Raw genomic sequence first — 11,533 nt, 5'->3', positions numbered from 1 at the left:
AAGGTGATATCCTTGATATTCGTAAGACTCAACAACATCTCCAAACTCTAATCCATCATAAATTCAAATGTCTGAGTGTAGAGCAACAACAGAGTGCCATGGAATTCAGAAACTCACTGAGTACTCTAACCCACACTCTGACAGAGCTCAGTGAGAGTGGAAGACAGGAAATTACTGGTGCCATGGACAGGCAGTTTGACTACCAACAAAGCCAACTCACTGCCACTCTCCAGTGGCGCCTGCAACATCATCACACTGAGGTCCTCAAGGACGTCAATTCTGTATTTTCTCCCCTGGTTAACACTGTAGACCACTTGCAGACGGCGCTCTCTAATTGTGTTAAAATGTTGGATGATGTGTCTGTTGACATGGCCTCCATTAGGCACAACTCCTTGCACAGAGCTTCTCTTGTGTCCACTTCTGTTCAGACCACTGAGGGCCAAGCGGGCACCTCAGAACAGCCAAGACAAGGCCATGCTGCAGCCACCCCTTGCAGGATGCAATCCACCATGCATCCTGGTGTTCATTTTCATGGTCCCATAACTCCCTCACCCTCTACTTCCTCAATCCCTCCTAGCTCTTTTGTTCATGGTGATTTGAGTAGACGTCATGTGGGAGCAATGCCCATTAAATTGCAATTTCCCACCTTTGGGAAAAAGGATGACAGTCCTGATCCGCTAATGTATCTGGAAAGATGTCATGACTTTCTTGCCCTCAATCCCCTGGCTGACGAAGAACTCCTTGCCACATTGAGGAATGTGTTGCATGGGACAGCTCGAGACTGGTGGGATGTGGCACGTCTCACCACTACCTCCTGGGCTGACTTTGAGGCCAAGTTTTCCTCTGCATTTCTGTCTGAGGACTACACAGATGAGCTGGCAGACAGAGTCAGGAACCGAGTGCAAAGGGAGAATGAGAATATCCGTGACTTTGCATACGGTTACCACTCCCTGTGCAGAAGGTGGAAACCTGGCATTGAGGAGGAAGAGGTCATTAAGTTGATCTTGAAGAACATCAACCCACTACTAGCCAGTCAACTCAGAGAAAGAGTCACCACTGTCGATGGACTGGTTCGCCTGGGACAGCAGTTCGAGAAGGACAGAGAATGCCAACAGCAATATGAACAGAGAAAGAAACAGACACCCAAACAGTTACCCAAGCCAGATCATCAACCACAGCCAGAGTCTCCAGCCAAGACGCCTCCCATGTTCTGTTGGAGATGTAGCCAAAAGGGACATTCTTCAGCTACATGTCCAAGACCGTATCAAGTAAACCCTTCCAGAAACCACAAATCACAACAGGCCAACACACCTAACACACTTCGCAGGAACGACCATCCTACTCTGGGTGCTTTGACCAGAGCTGAAACCTCAAGAGTCACTGCCTACGCCCCCCCGCCGACATCCCCTTCCTTTCAGTTAATACCACACCAGCTGGACCTACCTCAGAAGAGCCATCCTGGACACCGGGTCATCCTACACACTGCTCAATGAGAAACTGTGGAAGGAGGTTCAAGGTCCAAAATACAACTTGAAGCCGTGGACAGAAGGTCCACTGTATCTGGCTGACGGTGAGGCTAAACGACCACTTGGATGGAGTGAGGTGGAGTTCCGCCTGTGTAACCGCTCCTATATGATTCCTTCGGGTTATCCTACAAACCAAGAACCTTGCTTTTCCTGTCGTGTTGGGAATTGATTTCATGTACTTCAGTGGTGTCCAGATTGATATCGCACACAATTGCTACTGGTTTCCAAACAATCCGAGCAAGAAGCATTTCTTCCAATCAGAAGTTACAAAGTTACATGATTGGGGTCCAAATGTGGCAGTCTTCTCTGCCGTTGCTCCGGTACCACTAACCCTGGGTAATCCTTCTGATGATCTCCTTTTACAGGCTGTAAGAAGAGCTCAGCTGGAACAGCCAGAGGAGTTAAGGCTGTTGGAACAGCTGCAGAATAATGCTGATGTGTGTACTTCAAAGCTAGGACGCACCGGACTCCTGAAGCACAAAATATTCCTTACCCAGGAAATGCCGATCAAGCAAAAGCCATATCGTTTGTCCCCAGCGAAGCTAATCATCCAAAAGGGACTCATTAATGATATGTTGACACAAGATATAATAGAACGTTCCTCCTCTCCCCTGGGCTGCTCCTGTTGTCCTCATTCCAAAAAAGACCGGTGGTCTTAGATTTTGTGTGGACTATAGGAAGACCAACAATGTTTCCCAGACTGATGCCTATCCTCTTCCCACCATCCACGAGATCCTGGAGTCATTGTCTGGCGCTGTTGTGTTCACTACCCTTGACCTCAATAGTGGCTATTGGCAGGTTGAGATGGACCAGGAAAGCAAGGACAAGACTGCTTTTGTCTGTGCTGAGGGCTTGTTTTCCTTTAAGGTGATGCCTTTTGGATTAAAGAATGCACCTGCCACTTTCCAAAGACTCATGGAGATTGCGTTAGGTGAGCTCAAAGGGAAGATATGTTTCGTCTACCTGGACGATATAATTATCTACTCCCAGAACAGAGAGCAACACTTTCAAGACCTTCAAGCAGTGTTGGACAAGCTAAGAGAAGCTGGTCTGACAGTGAACATGAAGAAGAGCAACTTCTGCCAAACCTCCCTGAAGTTCCTTGGCCATATTGTGTCTTGTGATGGTATTCATGTGGATCCTGAAAAGACCAAGGCTGTACAAGACTTCCCTGTGCCAACCACACTCAAGGCCCTTCAACGGTTCCTTGGGATGGCTGGATGGTACCATCGGTTTGTGTGGAACTTCTCCCAGGTGGCAGAACCCCTCAACGGGTTGAAGCGAAAAGGAGCGAAATTCCGATGGACGGCAGAGTGCCAGAACTCCTTTGAAACCCTGAAACGACACCTCGTCACACCTCCCATTTTGGGTCATCCCAACTTTGATTTCCCTTTTGTTGTTTACACTGATGCAAGTGATGTTGGACTTGGTGCTGTCCTAGTCCAACAGACTGGACTTGGTACTGAAGAAGTGCTAGCGTTCGCCAGTCGGACATTGAATGGAGCAGAACGGAACTACTCCACAACCGAGCAAGAGTGCCTTGCAGTTGTCTGGGCTTTGGAAAAGTGGAGGTACTACCTGGAGGGAAGACACTTCACTGTGGTCACTGACCATTCCTCCCTTGTGTGGGTGTTCAAGACCAACAAACCAAGCACCAGGCTCATCAGATGGGCTCTACGGTTGCAAGAGTTCACCTTTGCAGTAGAATACAGGAAAGGAAAATACAACACTGTTCCAGATGCCTTATCCAGAGCTCCTGCTTGTGGTAATGGTGGCCCTCATCTTACATGTGCTACTGTCCTGTCTAGCAGTCGAGACTCACCCAAAACTGACTTTCCCATCTCTGATGAGGTCATTTGGAAAGGCCAACAGGATGATCCAGAAGTACAGGCTTTGTACCAGACTATCCTGGAAGATGGAGAAAAGATGGTCAACCCTACCACAAAGCTGACCATCATTGAAGACAAAGTCTACCGAGTTGTACAACTACCTCACAGAACACTCTACCAAATGTACATACCTGAAACTCTACGCCTTCAACTGCTTCAACATTTCCATGAAGACCCATTAGCTGGTCATTTGGGCAGGTTCAAAACCTACAAACGTTTGCAAGCATTACTGTACTGGCCACATCTGAGCATGGATGTGAAGTCACATATCCGAAACTGTCAGGTTTGTCAAATGTACAAACCAGAAGGTAGAAAACCTGCTGGCAAGTTGCAGCAAACTGTGGTTACCCGACCTTGGGAAATGTTAGGAGTGGATTTGATGGGTCCATTTCCTAGAAGCTCCAATCAGAATGTGTACATGCTTGTTTTTGTTGATTACTATTCCAAGTGGGTTGAGCTCTTTGCCCTGCGTCAGGCCACAGCGAGGACCGTCTCTAACATCCTTACGAAAGAGATCCTGACTCGCTGGGGAGTGCCTGATTACATCCTGTCTGATCGAGGTTCCCAATTTGTCTCTGATCTCTTTGGAGAGACCTGCCAAAGATGGAACCTGAGACAGAAGTTGACCACAGCCTATCACCCACAGACCAACCTCACTGAGAGAGTAAATCGAACCTTGAAGACAATGGTTGCTTCCTATGTAGGAACCCAGCACAAACACTGGGACAAGCACCTTCACGAGTTTCGATTTGCCCTGAATTCTGCTGTGCAAGAGTCCACTGGAGTCACACCTGCAGAGCTGAACCTAAGTCGTCTCCTCCGAGGACCCTTGGATATGGTGCTACAGCCCCAGCAGCTTACTCCAGACGCTGCTTGCTATGACCAGGTAGTCCATCTCCACGACTTGAGAGCTCTTGTCTCAAGGAACATGATCCAGGCTCGACTCAAGCAGAAGAGAAATTATGATAAGAACAGACGAGACATGCAGTTCCAGCTTCGTGATCGGGTGTGGCTTCGCTCTCATCCTTACTCGAAAGCTGAACAATTCTTCTCGGCCAAGCTCGCTCCTAAATGGCAAGGACCATATAGGATTGTGGAGCAGATGGGCCCTTTGAACTACCGAGTGGTGAAAGAGGACACAGGTGAAGATATGCGCGTTGTCCATGTCTCACGCCTTAAGGCCTGTTACCCCTCGGCTGAGGAATTGGAGGAGATTGAGAGCCGCAAGGTCCTGGAGATCTTTGAAGAGGAAAGTGATGAGGAGACCTTTCTCGGTTTCCCCGACCAAGATCTGCCTTCCCGGGCAATGGTCGGCTTTTTCCAGGGGAGGGGGTGTGTGACGGCCCTGAATATTTCTGAACCGTCTCAGTGCTTCTCCTTCTAATAGGGCGCTTCCCCTTTAATTCCCCATTAAATAGCCAGCATCAGCTGCGCAAAAGGGGGAAGTTGTGATTGAGACATGAATGAGGATGTGTACTACCTTCAGTTCATAAAGCTTCGCCATTACGTTTGTTTTGTTGCCTTACAGTGTGTTTTGTAGCCTTAAAGCGAGTTTACCCAGGATTGGATCCACTCTGTGCGTCTGTGGACTACAACTCTCCGTTGGTTTTCGTGGCCTTTTCTCCGCTGGAGAGCTGTTGGCGGATTGTCTGACTGACCGACTGACTACAACTTTTTGTACACGGTATTTCATTTGTTTGGGGTGATGTATACTGTGATTTATGTAGTTGTGAGGACGTATTATTCTGTGGGTAGTCTTTGATACGCTTTATAGTTGTGTTACAAAATAAGTGTTATTTTGAGTGTATGAATATACTGGGCTTATGCTACGGACAAACGTTGTGGGACTAAGGTCACTTGAGTCACTGAACTTATTTACCGGGCTGGACTCTTTTTATGCCCGAGGTACAGGACATTTCTAAATGAACATAAGTGCATTGATTTGTTATATTGTTGTGTGTGGGTGTGTGTGATCATTTATGTTGTTAATACAACCACGCAAAAGAATACACTTGTTTGAAGGTCTTTCCAAGGTTTTAAGGGGTTTATGAAAAGTATATTTCCATCTTGACTTTTACATAAGTCCTTTGTATTGGTGTGACTTGACGGACCAGATGGGACTCATTCCCTCCCAAACTAAAAGGAGAAACCCATGCTTTCTCTGGTAGGCACAACCTACCTGGCACCCCTATAAATAACCTCAAGTCAAAACCGTTACAACAGGTCAAATGTTTTCTGTAAGTCTTCACAAGGTTTTCACACACTGTTGCTGGTATTTTGGCCCAATCCTCCATGCAGATCTCCTCTAGAGCAGTGATGTTTTGGGGCTGTCGCTGGGCAACACGGACTTTCAACTCCCTCCAAAGATTTTCTATGGGGTTGAGATCTGGAGACTGGCTAGGCCACTCCAGGACCTTGAAATGCTTCTTACGAAGCCACTCCTTCGTTGCCCGGGCGGTGTGTTTGGGATCATTGTCATGCTGAAAGACCCAGCCACGTTTCATCTTCATGCTTCACAGTAGGTATGGTGTTCTTTGGATGCAACTCAGCATTTTTTGTCCTCCAAACACGACGAGTTTAGTTTTTACCAAAAAGTTATATTTTGGTTTCATCTGACCATATGACATTCTCCCAATCCTCTTCTGGATCATCCAAATGCACTCTAGCAAACTTCAGACGGGCCTGGACATGTACTGGCTTAAGCAGGGGGACACGTCTGGCACTGCAGGATTTGAGTCCCTGGCGGCGTAGTGTGTTACTGATGGTAGGCTTTGTTACTTTGGTCCCAGCTCTCTGCAGGTCATTCACTAGGTCCCCCCGTGTGGTTCTGGGATTTTTGCTCACCGTTCTTGTGATCATTTTGACCCCACGGGGTGAGATCTTGCGTGGAGCCCCAGATCGAGGGAGATTATCAGTGGTCTTGTATGTCTTCCATTTCCTAATAATTGCTCCCACAGTTGATTTCTTCAAACCAAGCTGCTTACCTATTGCAGATTCAGTCTTCCCAGCCTGGTGCAGGTCTACAATTTTGTTTCTGGTGTCCTTTGACAGCTCTTTGGTCTTGGCCATAGTGGAGTTTGGAGTGTGACTGTTTGAGGTTGTGGACAGGTGTCTTTTATACTGATAACAAGTTCAAACAGGTGCCATTAATACAGGTAACGAGTGGAGGACAGAGGCGCCTCTTAAAGAAGAAGTTACAGGTCTGTGAGAGCCAGAAATCTTGCTTGTTTGTAGGTGACCAAATACTTTTTTTCCACTGTAATTTGTAAATAAATTCATAAAAAATCCTACAATGTGATTTTTCTGGAATTCTTTTTCTCAATTTGTCTGTCATAGTTGACGTGTACCTATGATGAAAATTACAGGCCTCTCTCATCTTTTTAAGTGGGAGAACTTGCACAATTGGTGGCTGACTAAATACTTTTTTCCCCCACTGTATATACTAGCTATACATACATAACTTGGGTAAAGCAGCAGAGACTTGGTTACTGTCATACAAGTGTCCACATACTTTCTTCTGGGAGCTTTTCCTGGAGTAGATGTTAAATGCGAGCTCTGTTCCCCACCACTGCTTAATAGTTGACCCACTGAAGTGGACAGGAAACACACTGCACTGCTGGAAGTTCACCACTACAATGCAGAGTGAGACAGATATCTTTAACAAAACCTTCATGTTATCATTCCTAATAATGCACAATACAAAATGAAATATCAACCTGATAACGCTAAATAAATGTGTTTGTGTCCCAAATGGCACCAAAAGCAGTGCACTACAGTTGAAGTCGGAAATTTACATACACCTTAGCCAAATACATTTAAACTCAGTTTTTCACAATTCCTGACATTTAATCCTAGTAAAAATTCCCTGTCTTAGGTCAGTTAGGATCAACACTTTATTTGAAGAATGTGAAATGTCAAAATAATAGTAGAGAGAATGATTTATTTCGGCTTTTATTTCTTTCATCACATTCCCAGTGGGTCAGAAGTTTACATACACTCAATTAGTATTTGGAAGCATTGCCTTTACATTGTTAAACGTGGGTCAAACGTTTCGGGTAGCCTTCCACAAGCTTCCCACAATAAGTTGGGTGAATTTTGGCCCATTCCTCCTGACAGAGCTGTGTAACTGAGTCAGGTTTGTAGGCCTCCTTGCTCGCACACGCTTTTTCAGTTCTGCCCACAAATGTTCTATAGGATTGAAGTCAGGGCTTTGTGATGGCCACTCCAATACCTTGACTTTGTTGTCCTTAAGCCATTTTGCAACAACTTTGGAAGTATGCTTGGGGTCATTGTCCATTTGGAAGAGCCATTTGCGACCAAGCTTTAACTTCCTTGAGATGTTGCTTCAATATATCCACATAATTTTCCTTCCTTGTGAAGCGCACCAGTCCCTCCTGCAGCAAAGCACCCCCACAGCATAATGCTGCCACCCCCGTGCTTCACGGTTGGGATGGTGTTCTTAGGCTTGCAAGTCCGCCCTTTTTCCTCCAAACATAACGATGGTCATTATAGACAAGCAGTTCTATTTTTGTTTCATCAGACCAGAGGACAATTCTCCAAAAAGTAAGATCTTTGTCCCCATGTGCAGTTGCAAACTGTAGTCTGGCTTTTTTATGGCGGTTTTGGAACAGTGGCTTCTTCCTTGCTGAGCGGCCTTTCAGGTTATGTCGATATAGGACTCGTCATACTGTGGATATAGATACTTTTGTACTGTTTCCTCCAGCATCTTCACAAGGTCCTTTGCTGTTGTTCTGGGATTTATTTGCACTTTTCACACCAAAGTACGTTCATCTCTCGGAGACAGAACGCGTCTCCTTCCTGAGCGGTATGACGGCTGCGTGGTCCCATGGTGTTTATACTTGCGTACTATTGTTTGTACAGTTGAACGTGGTACCTTCAGGCATTTGGAAATTGCTCCCAAGGATGAACCAGACTTGTGGAGGTCTACCATTTTTTTTCTGAGGTCTTGGCTGATGTCTTTTGATTTTCCCATGATGTCAAGCAAAAAGGCACTGAGTTCGAAGGTAGACCTTGAAATACATCCGCAGGTACACCTCCAATTGACTCAAATTATGTCAATTAGCCTATCAGAAGCCATGACATCATTTTCTGGAATTTTCCAAGCTGTTTAAAGGCACAGTCAACTTAGTGTATGTAAACTTCTGACCCACTGGAATTGTGATACAGTGAATTATAAGTGAAATAATCTGTCAGTAAACAATTGTTGGAAAAATTACTTGTGTCATGAACAATGTAGATGTCCTAACCGACTTGCCAAAACAATAGTTTGTTAACAAGAAATTTGTGGAGTGGTTGAAAAACGAGTTTGAATGACTCCAACCTAAGTGTATGTAAACTTCCGACTTCAACTGTATATAGGGAATAGGGTGCCATAAGGGACAAGATCTTTGACAATGTGAAAAGTCCTCCTGTAAGTTTACTGGAGATGACTCGTGTTACCTCTGCTGCCTAACTAGGATCATGCCTGCTGGAAGCTACGGGGAACAGGTACTCCACAAAATAGGAACTATGAAAAAAATAAAAGAGACAGACATATAGCAGGAGCAGACATACACTACCAGTCAAGAGTTTGGACACACCTACACATTCCAGGAATTTTCTTTATTTTTACTATTTTCTACATTGTATAATAATAGTGAAGACATCAAAACTATGAAATAACACATATGGAATCATGTAGTAACCAAAAAGGTGTTAAACAAATCAAAATATATTTTATATTTGAGATTCTTCAAATAGCCACCCTTTGCCTTGATGATATCTTTGCACACTCTTGGCATTCTCTCAACCAGCTTCATGAGGTAGTCACCTGGAATGCATTTCAATTAACAGGTGTGCCTTCTTAAAAGTTAATTTGTGGAATTTCTATCCTTCTTAACGCGTTTGAGCCAATCAATTGTGTTGTGACAAGGTAGAAGGGGTATATTGAAGATAGTCCTATTTGGTAAAAGACCAAGTCCATATTATGGCAAGAACAGCTCAAATAAGCAAAGAGAAACAACAGTCCATCATTACTTTAAGACATGAAGGTCAGTAAATTCTGGAAATTTCAAGAACTTTGAAAGTTTCTTCAAGTGCAGTTGCAAAAACCATCAAGGGCTATGATGAAACTGGCTCTCATGAGGACCGCCACAGGAATGGAAGACCCAGAGTTGCCTCTGCTACAGAGGATAAGGTCATTAGAGTTACCAGCCTCAGAAATTGCAGCCCAAAGAAATTCTTCACAGAGTTCAAGTAACAGACATCTCAACAATGGACATTAGACCGGTGGAAATGTGTCCTTTGGAGATTTTTGGTTCCAACCGCCGTGGCTTTGTGAGACGCGGTGTGGGTGAACGGATGATCTCTGCATGTGTATTTCCCACTGTAAAGCATGGAGGAGGAGGTGTTATGGTGTGGGAGTGCTTTGCTGGTGACACTGTCTGTGATATATTTAGAATTCAAAGCACACTTAACCAGCATGGCTACCACAGCAGTCTGCAGCAAGAGAATGCCAAGAGTGTGCAAAGCTGTCAAGGCAAAGGGTGGCTATTTGAAGAATCTCAAATATAAAATATATTTTGATTTGTTTAACACTTTTTTGGTTAGTACATGATTCCATGTGTTATTTCATAGTTTTGATGTCTTCACTATTATTCTATAATGTAGAAAAATTTAAAAATAAAGAAAAACCCTGGAATGAGTAGGAATGTCCAAAATGTTGACTGGTACTTTAGGTCTTCTGCAACATGTCACATTTTCATCACTTTTATAACACATAATGTGATATTTTCCACAACTTGGACATCTCAGCTTCTCCATTCTGCAAACACTTGAAACATGACCAAAACCTTTACAATGATCACACTGCATTGGTCTTGGAATAAATCATCTGACTCTGTAGTTAATATACCCTAACTGCACTTAAGTAGGGAGAACCTCCATATCAAAAAACAAAATAACAGATAGACTCTTCTCTTTTTCTTCATTCACCACATGATTCATCTGACGTGCATCAATCACTCCAGGAATATTTTTAATCTCTTCAACATCTACTTCCCATGAGACTCCAGATATAACCCCCTTGAGGGGTGCCCTGTTCCTCATTTACAAACCGTACTCCTACAAGATACAAAGTGACATTCCCATCACTGTACTCTACTTTGCTCCTTTTTCCTTTCTTTTGGACAATATTGAAATTCTCCTTGATTCTACCGCCATTAGATTCAGAATCCACTTCATCATCCGCTTCCGCCATCTTTTCGCCGTCATTAACGCAATTTTTCACGTTCGCTAACTTTCCCTAGTCCCGCTTCTAATCCAAAAACTGCCACTGTTGTCCCGTGGTGCATTGTGGGAAATTGTGTCATTAGGACTTCCATCTATCAAAATGGCTCTGATTTTACATTTGGCCTCACCTCTACCCAGTGGAACATTAATATAAATTATATCTAGTTTCAAAGCTCTTTTGGCAAACTGGTCTACAATTTCATTGCCTTCCACACCCGAATGTGCTGGGACCCAGCAGAATCTCACTACTACACCCAGTCTCTCAATTCTCCATAACATTAATACCTCCAATAGTAGATCACTCCTATTAGATTTACCAGATGATAAACTATTCAATACAGAGAGAGAATCTGAGCATACTATAAATCTAACAGGTTGTATGTCCTCCACCCACTGGAGGGCAACTACTATCGCCAACAGTTCAACTGAGTATACTGACAGTTCATCTGTTAGTCTTCTACATATCTGCCAATCTAATTCAGGAACGTAAACGCCTGCTCCTGTACTCCCACTATCTGGGTCCTTGGATCCATCTGTGAAAAGCAGTAAAAAGTAAAAACTTCTACCAATTTAATTGTCAACCAGTTTCCCTATATCACTGACTTTTGACCAATCTTTCCTTTTCTCTACCAAGGTTAGATCAACAACAGGATCTGGGAGTAACCACGGAGGAACATCCCCTATCACCACAGAAGGGCCAACCTCCAACTCCCTCAAACCGCTCTCATCAGCAAGCTTTCCAACTGTCCAACCAAAACCACTGCCTTGTCTACTAGTATATTCCCAACAGTCATCTAGAACAGTAGCAGTGGGATGCTCAACCTCACA

This window comes from Coregonus clupeaformis, chromosome 6, assembly GCF_020615455.1.
Source record: "Coregonus clupeaformis isolate EN_2021a chromosome 6, ASM2061545v1, whole genome shotgun sequence".
Taxonomy (NCBI): Eukaryota; Metazoa; Chordata; class Actinopteri; order Salmoniformes; family Salmonidae; genus Coregonus; species Coregonus clupeaformis.
This window is presented reverse-complemented; position numbering follows the sequence as displayed.